The sequence below is a fragment of the Heterodontus francisci genome, unplaced genomic scaffold (assembly GCF_036365525.1).
Source record: "Heterodontus francisci isolate sHetFra1 unplaced genomic scaffold, sHetFra1.hap1 HAP1_SCAFFOLD_52, whole genome shotgun sequence".
In the NCBI taxonomy this organism is placed as follows: domain Eukaryota; kingdom Metazoa; phylum Chordata; class Chondrichthyes; order Heterodontiformes; family Heterodontidae; genus Heterodontus; species Heterodontus francisci.
The window spans coordinates 1,200,030-1,221,516 of record NW_027141175.1 but is presented as its reverse complement, the minus strand read 5'-3'; positions in this window follow the sequence as shown (position 1 = coordinate 1,221,516).

Below are 21,487 nucleotides of genomic sequence, written 5' to 3'. Positions count from 1 at the left end.
GCTGAATACAGTGGGGGTGTTTTACACTTCACAGGGTGTATCTGACTGTAGGTCATGATATACACAGTGTGTCAGTGAGTGTGTTAATATTAATCTGTGTTCTCTGTCAGTGTGTTAATATTACTGAGGACAGTGGGGGTGTTTTACACTTCACAGGGTTTATCTGACTGTGGGTCATGATGTACACAGTGTGTCAGTGAGTGTGTTAATATTAATCTGTGTTCTCTGTCAGTGTGTTAATATTCCTGAGGACAGTGGGGGTGTTTTACACTTCACGGGGTGTATCTGACTGTGGGTCATGATATACACAGTGTGTCAGCGAGTGTGTTAATATTAATCTGTGTTCTCTGTCAGTGTGTAAATATTACTGAGGACAGTGGGGGTCTTTTACACTTCACAGGGTTTATCTGACTGTGGGTCATGATATACACAGTGTGTCAGTGAGTGTGTTAATATTAATCTGTGTTCTCTGTCAGTGTGTTAATATTCCTGAGGACATTGGGGGTGTTTTACACTTCACAGGGTGTATCTAACTGTGGGTCATGATATACACAGTGTGTCAGAGAGTGTGTTAATATTAATCTGTGTTCTCTGTCAGTGTGTTAATATTACTGAGGACAGTGGGGGTGTTTTACACTTCACAGGGTGTATCTGAGTGTGGGTCATGATATACACAGTGTGTCAGTGAGTGTGTTAATATTAATCTGTGTTCTCAGTCAGTGTGTTAATATTACTGAGGACAGTGGGGGTGTTTTACACTTCACAGGGTTTATCTGACTGTGGGTCATGATATACACAGTGTATCAGTGAGTGTGTTAATATTAATCTGTGTTCTCTGTCAGTGTGTTAATATTCCTGAGGTCAGTGGGGGTGTTTTACACTTCACAGGGTGTATCTGACTCTGGATCATGATATACACAGTTGTCAGTGAGTTTGTTAATATTAATCTGTGTTCTCTGTCAGTGTGTTAATATTCCTGAGGACAGTGGGGGTGTTTTACACTTCACAGGGAGTATGTGACTGTGGGTCATGATATACACAGTGTGTCAGTGAGTGTGTTAATATTAATCTGTGTTCTCTGTCAGTGTGTTAATATTCCTGAGGACAGTGGGGGTGTTTTACACTTCACAGGGTTTATCTGACTGTGGGTCATGATATACACAGTGTGTCAGTGAGTGTGTTAATATTAATCTGTGTTCTCTGTCAGTGTGTTAATATTACTGAGGACAGTGGGGGTGTTTTACACTTCACAGGGTGTATCTGACTGTGGGTCATGATGTACACAGTGTGTCAGTGAGTGTGTTAATATTAATCTGTGTTCTCTGTCAGTGTGTTAATATTACTGAGGACAGTGGGGGTGTTGTACACTTAACAGGGTGTATCTGACTGTGGGTCATGATATACACAGTGTGTCAGTGAGTGTGTTAATATTAATCTGTGTTCTCTGTCAGTGTGTTAATATTCCTGAGGACAGTGGGGGTGTTTTACACTTCAAAGGGTGTATCTGACGGTGGGTCATGATATACACAGTGTGTCAGTGAGTGTGTTCATATTAATCTGTGTTCTCTGTCAGTGTGTTAATATTCCTGAGGACAGTGGGGGTGTTTTACACTTCACAGGGTGTATCCGACAGTGGGTCATGATATACACAGTGTGTCAGTGAGTGTGTTAATATTAATCTGTTTTCTCTGTCAGTGTGTTAATATTCCTGAGGACAGTGGGGGTGTTTTACACTTCACAAGGTTTATCTGACTGTGGGTCATGATATACACAGTGTGTCAGCGAGTGTGTTAATATTAATCTGTGTTCTCTGTCAGTGTGTTAATATTACTGAGGACAGTGGGGGTGTTTTACACTTCACAGGGTGTATCTGACTGTGGGTCATGATATACACAGTGTGTCAGTGAGTGTGTTAATATTAATCTGTGTTCTCAGTCAGTGTGTTAATATTACTGAGGACAGTGGGGGTGTTTTACACTTCACAGGGTTAATCTGACTGTGGGTCATGATATACACAGTGTGTCAGTGAGTGTGTTAATATTAATCTGTGTTCTCTGTCAGTGTGTTAATATTACTGAGGACAGTGGGGGTGTTTTACACTTCACAGGGTGTATCTGACAGTTGGTCATGATTTACACAGTGTATAAGTGAGTGTGTTAATATTAATCTGTGTTCTCTGTCAGTGTGTTAATATTCCTGAGGACAGTGGGGGTGTTTTACACTTCACAGGGTGTATCTAACTGTGGATCATGATATACACAGTGTGTCAGTGAGTGTGTTAATATTAATCTGTGTTCTCTGTCAGTGTGTTAATATTCCTGAGGACAGTGGGGGTGTTTCACACTTCACAGGGTTTATCTGACTGTGGGTCATGATATACACAGTGTGTCAGTGAGTGTGTTAATATTAATCTGTGTTCTCTGTCAGTGTGTTAATATTCCTGAGGACAGTGGGGGTGTTTTACACTTCACAGGGTTTATCTGACTGTGGGTCATGATATACACAGTGTGTCAGTGAGTGTGTTAATATTAATCTGTGTTCTCTGTCAGTGTGTTAATATTACTGAGGACAGTGGGGGTGTATTACACTTCACAGGGTTTATCTGACTGTGGGTCATGATGTACACAGTGTGTCAGTGAGTGTATTAATATTAATCTGTGTTCTCTGTCAGTGTGTTAATATTCCTGAGGACAGTGGGGGTGTTTTACACTTCACAGGGTTTATCTGACTGTGGGTCATGATGTACACAGTGTGTCAGTGATTGTGTTAATATTAATCTGTGTTCTCTGTCAGTGTGTTAATATTACTGAGGACAGTGGGGGTGTTTCACACTTCACAGGGTGTATCTGACTGTGGGTCATGATATACACAGTGTGTCAGTGAGTGTGTTAATATTAAACTGTGTTCTCTGTCAGTGTGTTAATATTTCTGAGGACAGTGGGGGTGTTTTACACTTCAAAGGGTGTATCTGACTGTGGGTCATGATATACACAGTGTGTCAGTGAGTGTGTTAATATTAATCTGTGTTCTCTGTCAGTGTGTTAATATTCCTGAGGACAGTGGGGGTGTTTTACACTTCACAAGGTTTATCTGACTGTGGGTCATGATATACACAGTGTGTCAGTGAGTGTGTTAATATTAATCTGTGTTCTCTGACTATGTGTTAATATTACTGAGGACAGTGGGGGTGTTTTACACTTCACAGGGTGTATCTGACTGTGGGTCATGATATACACAGTGTGTCAGTGAGTGTGTTAATATTAATCTGTGTTCTCTGTCAGTGTGTTAATTTTCCTGAGGACAGTGGGGGTGATTTACACTTCACAGGGTGTATCTGACTGTGGGTCATGATATTCACAGTGTGTCAGTGAGTGTGTTAATATTAATCTGTGTTCTCTGTCAGTGGGTTAATATTACTGAGGACAGTGGGGGTGTTTCACACTTCACAGGGTGTATCTGACTGTGGGTCATGATATACACAGTGTGTCAGTGAGTGTGTTAATATTAAACTGTGTTCTCTGTCAGTGTGTTAATATTCCTGAGGACAGTGGGGGTGTTTTACACTTCAAAGGGTGTATCTGACTGTGGGTCATGATATACACAGTGTGTCAGTGAGTGTGTTAATATTAATCTGTGTTCTCTGTCAGTGTGTTAATATTCCTGAGGACAGTGGGGGTGTTTTACACTTCACAAGGTTTATCTGACTGTGGGTCATGATATACACAGTGTGTCAGTGAGTGTGTTAATATTAATCTGTGTTCTCTGACTGTGTGTTAATATTACTGAGGACAGTGGGGGTGTTTTACACTTCACAGGGTGTATCTGACTGTGGGTCATGATATACACAGTGTGTCAGTGAGTGTGTTAATATTAATCTGTGTTCTCTGTCAGTGTGTTAATATTCCTGAGGACAGTGGGGGTGTTTTACACTTCACAGGGTGTATCCGACTGTGGGTCATGATATACACAGTGTGTCAGTGAGTGAGTTAATATTAGTCTGTGTTCTCTGTCAGTGTGTTAATATTACTGAGGACAGTGGGGGTGTTTTACACTTCACAGGGTTTATCTGACTGTGGGTCATGATATACACAGTGTGTCAGTGAGTGTGTTAATATTAATCTGTGTCCGCTGTCAGTGTGTTAATATTACTGAGGACAGTGGGGGTGTTTTGCACTTCAAAGTGTGTATCTGACTCTGGGTCATGATGTACACGGTGTGTCAGTGAGAGTGTTAATATTAATCTGTGTTCTCTGTCAGTGTGTTAATATTCCTGAGGACAGTGGGGGTGTTTTACTCTTCACAAGGTGTATCTGACTGTGGGTCATGATACACACAGTGTGTCAGTGAGTGTGTTAATATTAATCTGTGTTCTCCGTCAGTGTGTTAATATTACTGAGGACAGTGGGGGTGTTTTACACTTCACAGGGTGTTTCTGACTCTGGATCATGATATACACAGTGTGTCAGTGAGTTTGTTAATATTAATCTGTGTTCTCTGTCAGTGTGTTAATATTCCTGAGGACAGTGGGGGTGTTTTACACTTCACAGGGTGTATCTGACTGTGGGTCATGATATACACAGTGTGTCAGTGAGTGTGTTAATATTAATCTGTGTTCTCTGTCAGTGTGTTAATATTCCTGAGGACAGTGGGGGTGTTTTACGCTTCACAGGGTTTATCTGACTGTGGGTCATGATATACACAGTGTGTCAGTGAGTGTGTTAATATTAATCTGTGTTCTCTGTCAGTGTGTTAATATTACTGAGGACAGTGGGGGTGTTTTACACTTCACAGGGTTTATCTGACTGTGGGTCATGATGTACACAGTGTGTCAGTGAGTGTGTTAATATTAATCTGTGTTCTCTGTCAGTGTGTTAATATTCCTGAGGACAGTGGGGGTGTTTTACACTTCACAGGGTTTATCTGACTGTGGGTCATGATGTACACAGTGTGTCAGTGAGTGTGTTAATATTAATCTGTGTTCTCTGTCAGTGTGTTAATATTCCTGAGGACAGTGGGGGTGTTTTACACTTCACCGGGTGTATCTGACAGTGGGTCATGATGTACACAGTGTGTCAGTGAGTGTGTTAATATTAATCTGTGTTCTCTGTCAGTGTGTTAATATTCCTGAGGACAGTGGGGGTGTTTTACACTTCAAAGGGTGTATCTGACTGTGGGTCATGATATACACAGTGTGTCAGTGAGTGTGTTAATATTAATCTGTGTTCTCTGTCAGTGTGTTAATATTCCTGAGGACAGTGGGGGTGTTTTACACTTCACAGGGTGTATCCGACTGTGGGTCATGATATACACAGTGTGTCAGTGAGTGTGTTAATATTAATCTGTGTTCTCTGTCAGTGTGTTAATATTCCTGAGGACAGTGGGGGTGTTTTACACTTCACAAGGTTTATCCGACTGTGGGTCATGATATACACAGTGTGTCAGTGAGTGTGTTAATATTAACCTGTGTTCTCTGTCAGTGTGTTAATATTACTGAGGACAGTGGGGGTGTTTTACACTTCACAGGGTGTATCTGACTGTGGGTCATGATATACACAGTGTGTCAGTGAGTGTGTTAATATTAATCTGTGTTCTCTGTCAGTGTGTTAATATTCCTGAGGACAGTGGGGGTGTTTTACACTTCACAGGGTGTATCCGACTGTGGGTCATGATATACACAGTGTTTCAGTGAGTGTGTTAATATTAATCTGTGTTCTCTGTCAGTGTGTTAATATTACTGAGGACAGTGGGGGTGTTTTACACTTCACAGGGTTTATCTGACTGTGGGTCATGATATACACAGTGTGTCAGTGAGTGTGTTAATATTAATCTGTGTTCTCTGTCAGTGTGTTAATATTACTGAGGACAGTGGGGGTGTTTTACACTTCACAGGGTTTATCTGACTGTGGGTCATGATGTACACAGTGTGTCAGTGAGTGTGTTAATATTAATCTGTGTTCTCTGTCAGTGTGTTAATATTCCTGAGGACAGTGGGGGTGTTTTACACTTCACAGGGTTTATCTGACTGTGGGTCATGATGTACACAGTGTGTCAGTGAGTGTGTTAATATTAATCTGTGTTCTCTGTCAGTGTGTTAATATTCCTGAGGACAGTGGGGGTGTTTTACACTTCACCGGGTGTATCTGACAGTGGGTCATGATGTACACAGTGTGTCAGTGAGTGTGTTAATATTAATCTGTGTTCTCTGTCAGTGTGTTAATATTCCTGAGGACAGTGGGGGTGTTTTACACTTCAAAGGGTGTATCTGACTGTGGGTCATGATATACACAGTGTGTCAGTGAGTGTGTTAATATTAATCTGTGTTCTCTGTCAGTGTGTTAATATTCCTGAGGACAGTGGGGGTGTTTTACACTTCACAGGGTGTATCCGACTGTGGGTCATGATATACACAGTGTGTCAGTGAGTGTGTTAATATTAATCTGTGTTCTCTGTCAGTGTGTTAATATTCCTGAGGACAGTGGGGGTGTTTTACACTTCACAAGGTTTATCCGACTGTGGGTCATGATATACACAGTGTGTCAGTGAGTGTGTTAATATTAACCTGTGTTCTCTGTCAGTGTGTTAATATTACTGAGGACAGTGGGGGTGTTTTACACTTCACAGGGTGTATCTGACTGTGGGTCATGATATACACAGTGTGTCAGTGAGTGTGTTAATATTAATCTGTGTTCTCTGTCAGTGTGTTAATATTCCTGAGGACAGTGGGGGTGTTTTACACTTCACAGGGTGTATCCGACTGTGGGTCATGATATACACAGTGTTTCAGTGAGTGTGTTAATATTAATCTGTGTTCTCTGTCAGTGTGTTAATATTACTGAGGACAGTGGGGGTGTTTTACACTTCACAGGGTTTATCTGACTGTGGGTCACGATATACACAGTGTGTCAGTGAGTGTGTTAATATTAATCTGTGTCCTCTGTCAGTGTGTTAATATTACTGAGGACAGTGGGGGTGTTTTACACTTCACAGGGTGTATCTGACTCTGGGTCATGATGTACACAGTGTGTCAGTGAGAGTGTTAATATTAATCTGTGTTCTCTGTCAGTGTGTTAATATTCCTGAGGACAGTGGGGGTGTTTTACACTTCACAAGGTGTATCTGACTGTGGGTCATGATACACACAGTGTGTCAGTGAGTGTGTTAATATTAATCTGTGTTCTCCGTCAGTGTGTTAATATTACTGAGGACAGTGGGGGTGTTTTACACTTCACAGGGTGTATCTGACTCTGGATCATGATATACACAGTGTGTCAGTGAGTTTGTTAATATTAATCTGTGTTCTCTGTCAGTGTGTTAATATTCCTGAGGACAGTGGGGGTGTTTTACACTTCACAGGGTGTATCTGACTGTGGGTCATGATATACACAGTGTGTCAGTGAGTGTGTTAATATTAATCTGTGTTCTCTGTCAGTGTGTTAATATTCCTGAGGACAGTGGGGGTGTTTTACACTTCACAGGGTTTATCTGACTGTGGGTCATGATATACACAGTGTGTCAGTGAGTGTGTTAATATTAATCTGTGTTCTCTGTCAGTGTGTTAATATTACTGAGGACAGTGGGGGTGTTTTACACTTCACAGGGTGTATCTGACTGTGGGTCATGATATACACAGTGTGTCAGTGAGTGTGTTAATATTAATCTGCGTTCTCTGTCAGTTTGTTAATAATCCTGAGGACAGTGGGGGTGTTTTACACTTCAAAGGGTGTATCTGACTGTGGGTCATGATATACACAGTGTGTCAGTGAGTGTGTTAATATTAATCTGTGTTCTCTGTCAGTGTGTTAATATTCCTGAGGACAGTGGGGGTGTTTTACACTTCACAGGGTGTATCCGACTGTGGGTCATGATATACACAGTGTGTCAGTGAGTGTGTTAATATTAATCTGTGTTCTCTGTCAGTGTGTTAATATTCCTGAGGACAGTGGGGGTGTTTTACACTTCACAAGGTTTATCTGACTCTGGGTCATGATATACACAGTGTGTCAGTGAGGGTGTTAATATTAATCTGTGTTCTCAGTCAGTGTGTTAATATTACTGAGGACAGTGGGGGTGTTTTACACTTCACAGGGTTAATCTGACTGTGGGTCATGATATACACAGTGTGTCAGTGAGTGTGTTAATATTAATCTGTGTTCTCTGTCAGTGTGTTAATATTACTGAGGACAGTGGGTATGTTTTACACTTCACAGGGTGTATCTGACTGTGGGTCATGATGTACACAGTGTGTCAGTGAGTTTGTTAATATTAAGCTGTGTTCTCTGTCAGTGTGTTAATATTCCTGAGGACAGTGGGGGTGTTTTACACTTCACCGGGTGTATCTGACTGTGGGTCATGATATACACAGTGTGTCAGTGAGTGTGTTAATATTAATCTGTTTTCTCTGTCAGTGTGTTAATATTCCTGAGGACAGTGGGGGTGTTTTACACTTCACAGGGTGTATCCGACTGTGGGTCATGATATACACAGTGTGTCAGTGAGTGTGTTAATATTAATCTGTGTTCTCTGTCAGTGTGTTAATATTACTGAGGACAGTGGTGGTGTTTTACACTTCACAGGGTTTATCTGACTGTGGGTCATGATATACACAGTGTGTCAGTGAGTGTGTTAATATTAATCTGTGTCCTCTGACAGTGTGTTAATATTACTGAAGACAGTGGGGGTGTTTTACACTTCACAGGGTGGATCTGACTCTGGGTCATGATGTACACAGTGTGTCAGTGAGTGTGTTAATATTAATCTGTGTTCTCTGTCAGTGTGTTAATATTACTGAGGACAGTGGGGGTGTTTTACACTTCACAGGGTTTATCTGACTGTGGGTCATGATATACACAGTGTGTCAGTGAGTGTGTTAATATTAATCTGTGTCCTCTGACAGTGTGTTAATATTACTGAGGACAGTGGGGGTGTTTTACACTTCACAGGGTGGATCTGACTCTGGGTCATGATGTACACAGTGTGTCAGTGAGAGTGTTATTATTAATCTGTGTTCTCTGTCAGTGTGTTAATATTCCTGAGGACAGTGGGGGTGTTTTACACTTCACAAGGTGTATCTGACTGTGGGTCATGATACACACAGTGTGTCAGTGAGTGTGTTAATATTAATCTGTGTTCTCTGTCAGTGTGTTAATATTACTGAGGACAGTGGGGATGTTACACACTTCACAGGGTTTATCTGACTGTGGGTCATGATGTACACAGTGTGTCAGTGAGTGTGTTAATATTAATCTGTGTTCTCTGTCAGTGTGTTAATATTACTGAGGACAGTGGGGGTGTTTTACACTTCACAAGGTGTATCTGACTGTGGGTCATGATGTACACAGTGTGTCAGTGAGTGTGTTAATATTAATCTGTGTTCTCTGTCAGTGTGTTAATATTACCGAGGACAGTGGGGGTGTTTTACACTTCACAGGGTGTATCTGACTGTGGGTCATGATGTACACAGTGTGTCAGTGAGTGTGTCAATATTAATCTGTGTTCTCTGTCAGTGTGTTAATATTACTGAGGACAGTGGGGGTGTTTTACACTTCACAGGGTGTATCTAACTGTGGGTCATGATATACACAGTGTGTCAGTGAGTGTGTTAATATTAATCTGTGTCCTCTGACAGTGTGTTAATATTACTGAGGACAGTGGGGGTGTTTTACACTTCACAGGGTGGATCTGACTCTGGGTCATGATGTACACAGTGTGTCAGTGAGAGTGTTATTATTAATCTGTGTTCTCTGTCAGTGTGTTAATATTCCTGAGGACAGTGGGGTTGTTTTACACTTCACAAGGTGTATCTGACTTTGGGTCATGATACACACAGTGTGTCAGTGAGTGTGTTAATATTAATCTGTGTTCTCCGTCAGTGTGTTAATATTACTGAGGACAGTGGGGATGTTACACACTTCACAGGGTTTATCTGACTGTGGGTCATGATGTACACAGTGTGTCAGTGAGTGTGTTAATATTAATCTGTGTTCTCTGTCAGTGTGTTAATATTACTGAGGACAGTGGTGGTGTTTTACACTTCACGGGGTGTATCTGACTGTGGGTCATGATACACGCAGTGTGTCAGTGAGTGTGTTAATATTAATCTGTGTTCTCCGTCAGTGTGTTAATATTACTGAGGACAGTGGGGGTGTTTTACACTTCACGGGGTGTATCTGACTGTGGGTCATGATACACACAGTGTGTCAGTGAGTGTGTTAATATTAATCTGTGTTCTCTGTCAGTGTGTTAATATTACTGAGGACAGTGGGGATGTTACACACTTCACGGGGTGTATCTGACTGTGGGTCATGATACACACAGTGTGTCAGTGAGTGTGTTAATATTAATCTGTGTTCTCTGTCAGTGTGTTAATATTACTAAGGACAGTGGGGATGTTACACACTTCACAGGGTTTATCTGACTGTGGGTCATGATGTACACAGTGTGTCAGTGAGTGTGTTAATATTAATCTGTGTTCTCTGTCAGTGTGTTAATATTACTGAGGACAGTGGGGGTGTTTTACACTTCACAGGGTGTATCCGACTGTGGGTCATGATATACACAGTGTGTCAGTGAGTGTGTTAATATTAATCTGTGTTCTCTGTCAGTGTGTTAATATTACTGAGGACAGTGGGGGTGTTTTACACTTCACAGGGTTTATCTGACTGTGGGTCATGATATACACAGTGTGTCAGTGAGTGTGTTAATATTAATCTGTGTTCTCTTTCAGTGTGTTAATATTCCTGAGGACAGTGGGGGTGTTTTACACTTCAAAGGGTGTATCTGACTGTGGGTCATGATATACACAGTGTGTCAGTGAGTGTGTTAATATTAATCTGTGTTCTCTGTCAGTGTGTTAATATTCCTGAGGACAGTGGGGGTGTTTTACACTTCACAGGGTGTATCTGACTGTGGGTCATGATATACACAGTGTGTCAGTGAGTGTGTTAATATTAATCTGTGTTCTCTGTCAGTGTGTTAATATTCCTGAGGACAGTGGGGGTGTTTTACACTTCACAAGGTTTATCTGACTCTGGGTCATGATATACACAGTGTGTCAGTGAGGGTGTTAATATTAATCTGTGTTCTCAGTCAGTGTGTTAATATTACTGAGGGCAGTGGGGGTGTTTTACACTTCACAGGGTTAATCTGACTGTGGGTCATGATATACACAGTGTGTTAGTGAGTGTGTTAATATTAATCTGTGTTCTCTGTCAGTGTGTTAATATTACTGAGGACAGTGGGGGTGTTTTACACTTCACAGGGTGTATCTGACTGTGGGTCATGATGTACACAGTGTGTCAGTGAGTGTGTTAATATTAAGCTGTGTTCTCTGTCAGTGTGTTAATATTCCTGAGGACAGTGGGGGTGTTTTACACTTCACCGGGTGTATCTGACTGTGGGTCATGATATACACAGTGTGTCAGTGAGTGTGTTAATATTAATCTGTGTTCTCTGTCAGTGTGTTAATATTCCTGAGGACAGTGGGGGTGTTTTACACTTCACAGGGTGTATCCGACTGTGGGTCATGATATACACAGTGTGTCAGTGAGTGTGTTAATATTAATCTGTGTTCTCTGTCAGTGTGTTAATATTACTGAGGACAGTGGGGGTGTTTTACACTTCACAGGGTTTATCTGACTGTGGGTCATGATATACACAGTGTGTCAGTGAGTGTGTTAATATTAATCTGTGTTCTCTTTCAGTGTGTTAATATTCCTGAGGACAGTGGGGGTGTTTTACACTTCAAAGGGTGTATCTGACTGTGGGTCATGATATACACAGTGTGTCAGTGAGTGTGTTAATATTAATCTGTGTTCTCTGTCAGTGTGTTAATATTCCTGAGGACAGTGGGGGTGTTTTACACTTCACAGGGTGTATCTGACTGTGGGTCATGATATACACAGTGTGTCAGTGAGTGTGTTAATATTAATCTGTGTTCTCTGTCAGTGTGTTAATATTCCTGAGGACAGTGGGGGTGTTTTACACTTCACAAGGTTTATCTGACTCTGGGTCATGATATACACAGTGTGTCAGTGAGGGTGTTAATATTAATCTGTGTTCTCAGTCAGTGTGTTAATATTACTGAGGGCAGTGGGGGTGTTTTACACTTCACAGGGTTAATCTGACTGTGGGTCATGATATACACAGTGTGTTAGTGAGTGTGTTAATATTAATCTGTGTTCTCTGTCAGTGTGTTAATATTACTGAGGACAGTGGGGGTGTTTTACACTTCACAGGGTGTATCTGACTGTGGGTCATGATGTACACAGTGTGTCAGTGAGTGTGTTAATATTAAGCTGTGTTCTCTGTCAGTGTGTTAATATTCCTGAGGACAGTGGGGGTGTTTTACACTTCACCGGGTGTATCTGACTGTGGGTCATGATATACACAGTGTGTCAGTGAGTGTGTTAATATTAATCTGTGTTCTCTGTCAGTGTGTTAATATTCCTGAGGACAGTGGGGGTGTTTTACACTTCACAGGGTGTATCCGACTGTGGGTCATGATATACACAGTGTGTCAGTGAGTGTGTTAATATTAATCTGTGTTCTCTGTCAGTGTGTTAATATTACTGAGGACAGTGGGGGTGTTTTACACTTCACAGGGTTTATCTGACTGTGGGTCATGATATACACAGTGTGTCAGTGAGTGTGTTAATATTAATCTGTGTCCTCTGACAGTGTGTTAATATTACTGAGGACAGTGGGGGTGTTTTACACTTCACAGGGTGGATCTGACTCTGGGTCATGATGTACACAGTGTGTCAGTGAGTGTGTTAATATTAATCTGTGTTCTCTGTCAGTTTGTTAATATTACTGAGGACAGTGGGGGTGTTTTACACTTCACAGGGTTTATCTGACTGTGGGTCATGATATACACAGTGTGTCAGTGAGTGTGTTAATATTAATCTGTGTCCTCTGACAGTGTGTTAATATTACTGAGGACAGTGGGGGTGTTTTACACTTCACAGGGTGGATCTGACTCTGGGTCATGATGTACACAGTGTGTCAGTGAGAGTGTTATTATTAATCTGTGTTCTCTGTCAGTGTGTTAATATTCCTGAGGACAGTGGGGGTGTTTTACACTTCACAAGGTGTATCTGACTGTGGGTCATGATACACACAGTGTGTCAGTGAGTGTGTTAATATTAATCTGTGTTCTCCGTCAGTGTGTTAATATTACTGAGGACAGTGGGGATGTTACACACTTCACAGGGTTTATCTGACTGTGGGTCATGATGTACACAGTGTGTCAGTGAGTGTGTTAATATTAATCTGTGTTCTCTGTCAGTGTGTTAATATTCCTGAGGACAGTGGGGGTGTTTTACACTTCACGGGGTGTATCTGACTGTGGGTCATGATACACGCAGTGTGTCAGTGAGTGTGTTAATATTAATCTGTGTTCTCCGTCAGTGTGTTAATATTACTGAGGACAGTGGGGGTGTTTTACACTTCACAGGGTGTATCTGACTGTGGGTCATGATACACACAGTGTGTCAGTGAGTGTGTTAATATTAATCTGTGTTCTCTGTCAGTGTGTTAATATTACTGAGGACAGTGGGGATGTTACACACTTCACAGGGTTTATCTGACTGTGGGTCATGATGTACACAGTGTGTCAGTGAGTGTGTTAATATTAATCTGTGTTCTCTGTCAGTGTGTTAATATTACTGAGGACAGTGGGGGTGTTTTACACTTCACAGGGTGTATCTGACTGTGGGTCATGATGTACACAGTGTGTCAGTGAGTGTGTTAATATTAATCTGTGTTCTCTGTCAGTGTGTTAATATTACCGAGGACAGTGGGGGTGTTTTACACTTCACAGGGTGTATCTGACTGTGGGTCATGATGTACACAGTGTGTCAGTGAGTGTGTCAATATTAATCTGTGTTCTCTGTCAGTGTGTTAATATTACTGAGGACAGTGGGGGTGTTTTACACTTCACAGGGTGTATCTAACTGTGGGTCATGATATACACAGTGTGTCAGTGAGTGTGTTAATATTAATCTGTGTCCTCTGACAGTGTGTTAATATTACTGAGGACAGTGGGGGTGTTTTACACTTCACAGGGTGGATCTGACTCTGGGTCATGATGTACACAGTGTGTCAGTGAGAGTGTTATTATTAATCTGTGTTCTCTGTCAGTGTGTTAATATTCCTGAGGACAGTGGGGGTGTTTTACACTTCACAAGGTGTATCTGACTGTGGGTCATGATACACACAGTGTGTCAGTGAGTGTGTTAATATTAATCTGTGTTCTCCGTCAGTGTGTTAATATTACTGAGGACAGTGGGGATGTTACACACTTCACAGGGTTTATCTGACTGTGGGTCATGATGTACACAGTGTGTCAGTGAGTGTGTTAATATTAATCTGTGTTCTCTGTCAGTGTGTTAATATTACTGAGGACAGTGGGGGTGTTTTACACTTCACGGGGTGTATCTGACTGTGGGTCATGATACACGCAGTGTGTCAGTGAGTGTGTTAATATTAATCTGTGTTCTCCGTCAGTGTGTTAATATTACTGAGGACAGTGGGGGTGTTTTACACTTCACGGGGTGTATCTGACTGTGGGTCATGATACACACAGTGTGTCAGTGAGTGTGTTAATATTAATCTGTGTTCTCTGTCAGTGTGTTAATATTACTGAGGACAGTGGGGATGTTACACACTTCACGGGGTGTATCTGACTGTGGGTCATGATACACACAGTGTGTCAGTGAGTGTGTTAATATTAATCTGTGTTCTCTGTCAGTGTGTTAATATTACTGAGGACAGTGGGGATGTTACACACTTCACAGGGTTTATCTGACTGTGGGTCATGATGTACACAGTGTGTCAGTGAGTGTGTTAATATTAATCTGTGTTCTCTGTCAGTGTGTTAATATTACTGAGGACAGTGGGGGTGTTTTACACTTCACAGGGTGTATCCGACTGTGGGTCATGATATACACAGTGTGTCAGTGAGTGTGTTAATATTAATCTGTGTTCTCTGTCAGTGTGTTAATATTACTGAGGACAGTGGGGGTGTTTTACACTTCACAGGGTTTATCTGACTGTGGGTCATGATATACACAGTGTGTCAGTGAGTGTGTTATTATTAATCTGTGTTCTCTGTCAGTGTGTTAATATTCCTGAGGACAGTGGGGGTGTTTTACACTTCACAAGGTGTATCTGACTGTGGGTCATGATACACACAGTGTGTCAGTGAGTGTGTTAATATTAATCTGTGTTCTCCGTCAGTGTGTTAATATTACTGAGGACAGTGGGGATGTTACACACTTCACAGGGTTTATCTGACTGTGGGTCATGATGTACACAGTGTGTCAGTGAGTGTGTTAATATTAATCTGTGTTCTCTGTCAGTGTGTTAATATTACTGAGGACAGTGGGGGTGTTTTACACTTCACGGGGTGTATCTGACTGTGGGTCATGATACACGCAGTGTGTCAGTGAGTGTGTTAATGTTAATCTGTGTTCTCCGTCAGTGTGTTAATATTACTGAGGACTGTGGGGGTGTTTTACACTTCACGGGGTGTATCTGACTGTGGGTCATGATACACACAGTGTGTCAGTGAGTGTGTTAATATTAATCTGTGTTCTCTGTCAGTGTGTTAATATTACTGAGGACAGTGGGGATGTTACACACTTCACAGGGTTTATCTGACTGTGGGTCATGATGTACACAGTGTGTCAGTGAGTGTGTTAATATTAATCTGTGTTCTCTGTCAGTGTGTTAATATTCCTGAGGACAGTGGGGGTGTTTTACACTTCACGGGGTGTATCTGACTGTGGGTCATGATACACGCAGTGTGTCAGTGAGTGTGTTAATATTAATCTGTGTTCTCCGTCAGTGTGTTAATATTACTGAGGACAGTGGGGGTGTTTTACACTTCACAGGGTGTATCTGACTGTGGGTCATGATACACACAGTGTGTCAGTGAGTGTGTTAATATTAATCTGTGTTCTCTGTCAGTGTGTTAATATTACTGAGGACAGTGGGGATGTTACACACTTCACAGGGTTTATCTGACTGTGGGTCATGATGTACACAGTGTGTCAGTGAGTGTGTTAATATTAATCTGTGTTCTCTGTCAGTGTGTTAATATTACTGAGGACAGTGGGGGTGTTTTACACTTCACAGGGTGTATCTGACTGTGGGTCATGATGTACACAGTGTGTCAGTGAGTGTGTTAATATTAATCTGTGTTCTCTGTCAGTGTGTTAATATTACCGAGGACAGTGGGGGTGTTTTACACTTCACAGGGTGTATCTGACTGTGGGTCATGATGTACACAGTGTGTCAGTGAGTGTGTCAATATTAATCTGTGTTCTCTGTCAGTGTGTTAATATTACTGAGGACAGTGGGGGTGTTTTACACTTCACAGGGTGTATCTAACTGTGGGTCATGATATACACAGTGTGTCAGTGAGTGTGTTAATATTAATCTGTGTCCTCTGACAGTGTGTTAATATTACTGAGGACAGTGGGGGTGTTTTACACTTCACAGGGTGGATCTGACTCTGGGTCATGATGTACACAGTGTGTCAGTGAGAGTGTTATTATTAATCTGTGTTCTCTGTCAGTGTGTTAATATTCCTGAGGACAGTGGGGGTGTTTTACACTTCACAAGGTGTATCTGACTGTGGGTCATGATACACACAGTGTGTCAGTGAGTGTGTTAATATTAATCTGTGTTCTCCGTCAGTGTGTTAATATTACTGAGGACAGTGGGGATGTTACACACTTCACAGGGTTTATCTGACTGTGGGTCATGATGTACACAGTGTGTCAGTGAGTGTGTTAATATTAATCTGTGTTCTCTGTCAGTGTGTTAATATTACTGAGGACAGTGGGGGTGTTTTACACTTCACGGGGTGTATCTGACTGTGGGTCATGATACACGCAGTGTGTCAGTGAGTGTGTTAATATTAATCTGTGTTCTCCGTCAGTGTGTTAATATTACTGAGGACAGTGGGGGTGTTTTACACTTCACGGGGTGTATCTGACTGTGGGTCATGATACACACAGTGTGTCAGTGAGTGTGTTAATATTAATCTGTGTTCTCTGTCAGTGTGTTAATATTACTGAGGACAGTGGGGATGTTACACACTTCACGGGGTGTATCTGACTGTGGGTCATGATACACACAGTGTGTCAGTGAGTGTGTTAATATTAATCTGTGTTCTCTGTCAGTGTGTTAATATTACTGAGGACAGTGGGGATGTTACACACTTCACAGGGTTTATCTGACTGTGGGTCATGATGTACACAGTGTGTCAGTGAGTGTGTTAATATTAATCTGTGTTCTCTGTCAGTGTGTTAATATTACTGAGGACAGTGGGGGTGTTTTACACTTCACAGGGTGTATCCGACTGTGGGTCATGATATACACAGTGTGTCAGTGAGTGTGTTAATATTAATCTGTGTTCTCTGTCAGTGTGTTAATATTACTGAGGACAGTGGGGGTGTTTTACACTTCACAGGGTTTATCTGACTGTGGGTCATGATATACACAGTGTGTCAGTGAGTGTGTTATTATTAATCTGTGTTCTCTGTCAGTGTGTTAATATTCCTGAGGACAGTGGGGGTGTTTTACACTTCACAAGGTGTATCTGACTGTGGGTCATGATACACACAGTGTGTCAGTGAGTGTGTTAATATTAATCTGTGTTCTCCGTCAGTGTGTTAATATTACTGAGGACAGTGGGGATGTTACACACTTCACAGGGTTTATCTGACTGTGGGTCATGATGTACACAGTGTGTCAGTGAGTGTGTTAATATTAATCTGTGTTCTCTGTCAGTGTGTTAATATTACTGAGGACAGTGGGGGTGTTTTACACTTCACGGGGTGTATCTGACTGTGGGTCATGATACACGCAGTGTGTCAGTGAGTGTGTTAATGTTAATCTGTGTTCTCCGTCAGTGTGTTAATATTACTGAGGACTGTGGGGGTGTTTTACACTTCACGGGGTGTATCTGACTGTGGGTCATGATACACACAGTGTGTCAGTGAGTGTGTTAATATTAATCTGTGTTCTCTGTCAGTGTGTTAATATTACTGAGGACAGTGGGGATGTTACACACTTCACAGGGTTTATCTGACTGTGGGTCATGATGTACACAGTGTGTCAGTGAGTGTGTTAATATTAATCTGTGTTCTCTGTCAGTGTGTTAATATTACTGAGGACAGTGGGGGTGTTTTACACTTCACAGGGTGTATCTGACTGTGGGTTATGATGTACACAGTGTGTCAGTGAGTGTGTTAATATTAATCTGTGTTCTCTGTCAGTGTGTTAATATTACCGAGGACAGTGGGGGTGTTTTACACTTCACAGGGTGTATCTAACTGTGGGTCATGATATACACAGTGTGTCAGTGAGTGTGTTAATATTAATCTGTGTTCTCTGTCAGTGTGTTAATATTCCTGAGGACAGTGGGGGTGTTTTACACTTCACAGGGTGTATCTGACTGTGTGTCATGATATACACAGTGTGTCAGTGAGTGTGTTAATATTAATCTGTGTTCTCTGTCAGTGTGTTAATATTACTGAGGACAGTGGGGGTGTTTTACACTTCACAGGGTGTATCTGACTGTGGGTCATGATGTACACAGTGTTTCAGTGAGTGTGTTAATATTAATCTGTGTTCTCTGTCAGTGTGTTAATATTACTGAGGACAGTGGGGGTGTTTTACACTTCACAGGGTGTATCTGACTGTGGGTCATGATGTACACAGTGTGTCAGTGAGTGTGTTAATATTAATCTGTGTTCTCTGTCAGTGTGTTAATATTACTGAGGACAGTGGGGGTGTTTTACACTTCACAGGGTGTATCTGACTGTGGGTCATGATGTACACAGCGTGTCAGTGAGTGTGTTAATATTAATCTGTGTTCTCTGTCAGTGTGTTAATATTACTGAGGACAGTGGGGGTGTACGACACTTCACAGGGTGTATCTGACTGTGGGTCATGATGTACACAGTGTGTCAGTGAGTGTGTTAATATTAATCTGTGTTCTCTGTCAGTGTGTTAATATTGCTGAGGACAGTGGGGGTGTTTTACACTTCACAGGGTGTATCTGACTGTGGGTCATGATATACACAGTGTGTCAGTGAGTGTGTTAATATTAATCTGTGTTTTCTGTCAGTGTGTTAATATTACTGAGGACAGTGGGGGTGTTTTACACTTCACAGGGTGTATCTGACTGTGGGTCATAATATACACAGTGTGTCAGTGAGTGTGTTAATATTAATCTGTGTTCTCTGTCAGTGTGTTAATATTACTGAGGACAGTGGGGGTATTTTACACTTCACAGGGTGTATCTGACTGTGGGTCATGATGTACACAGTGTGTCAGTGAGTGTGTTAATATTAATCTGTGTACTCTGTCAGTGTGTTAATATTACTGAGGACAGTGGGGGTGTTTTACACTTCACAGGGTGTATCTGACTGTGGGTCATGATGTGCACAGTGTGTCAGTGAGAGTGTTAATATTAATCTGTGTTCTCTGTCAGTGTGTTAATATTACTGAGTACAGTGGGGGTGTTTTACACTTCACAGTGTGTATCTGACTGTGGGTCATGATATACACAGTGTGTCAGTGAGTGTGTTAATATTAATCTGTGTTCTCTGTCAGTGTGTTAATATTACTGAGGACAGTGGGGGTGTTTTACACTTCACAGGGTGTATCTGACTGTGGGTCATGATATACACAGTGTGTCATTGAGTGTGTTAATATTAATCTGTGTTCTCTGTCAGTGTGTTAATATTGCTGAGGACAGTGGGGGTGTTTTACACTTCACAGGGTGTATCTGACTGTGGGTCATGATATATACAGTGTGTCAGTGAGGGTGTTAATATTAATCTGTGTTCTCTGTCAGTGTGTTAATATTACTGAGGACAGTGGGGGTGTTTTACACTTCACAGGGTTTATCTGACTGTGGGTCATGATATACACAGTGTGTCATTGAGTGTGTTAATATTAATCTGTGTTCTCTGTCAGTGTGTTAATATTACCGAGGACAGTGGGGGTGTTTTACACTTCACAGGGTGTATCTAAATGTGGGTCATGATATACACAGTGTGTCAGTGAGTGTGTTAATATTAATCTGTGTTCTCTGTCAGTGTGTTAATATTCCTGAGGACAGTGGGGGTGTTTTACACTTCACAGGGTGTATCTGACTGTGTGTCATGATATACACAGTGTGTCAGTGAGTGTGTTAATATTAATCTGTGTTCTCTGTCAGTGTGTTAATATTACTGAGGACAGTGGGGGTGTTTTACACTTCACAGGGTGTATCTGACTGTGGGTCATGTTGTACACAGTGTGTCAGTGAGTGTGTTAATATTAATCTGTGTTCTCTGTCAGTGTGTTAATATTACTGAGGACAGTGGGGGTGTTTTACACTTCACAGGGTGTATCTGACTGTGGGTCATGATGTACACAGCGTGTCAGTGAGTGTGTTAATATTAATCTGTGTTCTCTGTCAGTGTGTTAATATTACTGAGGACAGTGGGGGTGTACGACACTTCACAGGGTGTATCTGACTGTGGGTCATGATGTACACAGTGTGTCAGTGAGTGTGTTAATATTAATCTGTGTTCTCTGTCAGTGTGTTAATATTGCTGAGGACAGTGGGGGTGTTTTACACTTCACAGGGTGTATCTGACTGTGGGTCATGATATACACAGTGTGTCAGTGAGTGTGTTAATATTAATCTGTGTTTTCTGTCAGTGTGTTAATATTACTGAGGACAGTGGGGGTGTTTTACACTTCACAGGGTGTATCTGACTGTGGGTCATAATATACACAGTGTGTCAGTGAGTGTGTTAATATTAATCTGTGTTCTCTGTCAGTGTGTTAATATTACTGAGGACAGTGGGGGTATTTTACACTTCACAGGGTGTATCTGACTGTGGGTCATGATGTACACAGTGTGTCAGTGAGTGTGTTAATATTAATCTGTGTTCTCTGTCAGTGTGTTAATATTACTGAGGACAGTGGGGGTGTTTTACACTTCACAGGGTGTATCTGACTGTGGGTCATGATGTGCACAGTGTGTCAGTGAGAGTGTTAATATTAATCTGTGTTCTCTGTCAGTGTGTTAATATTACTGAGGACAGTGGGGGTGTTTTACACTTCACAGTGTGTATCTGACTGTGGGTCATGATATACACAGTGTGTCAGTGAGTGTGTTAATATTAATCTGTGTTCTCTGTCAGTGTGTTAATATTACTGAGGACAGTGGGGGTGTTTTACACTTCACAGGGTGTATCTGACTGTGGGTCATGATATACACAGTGTGTCATTGAGTGTGTTAATATTAATCTGTGTTCTCTGTCTGTGTGTTAATATTGCTGAGGACAGTGGGGGTGTTTTACACTTCACAGGGTGTATCTGACTGTGGGTCATGATATATACAGTGTGTCAGTGAGTGTGGTAATATTAATCTGTGTTCTCTGTCAGTGTGTTAATATTACTGAGGACAGTGGGG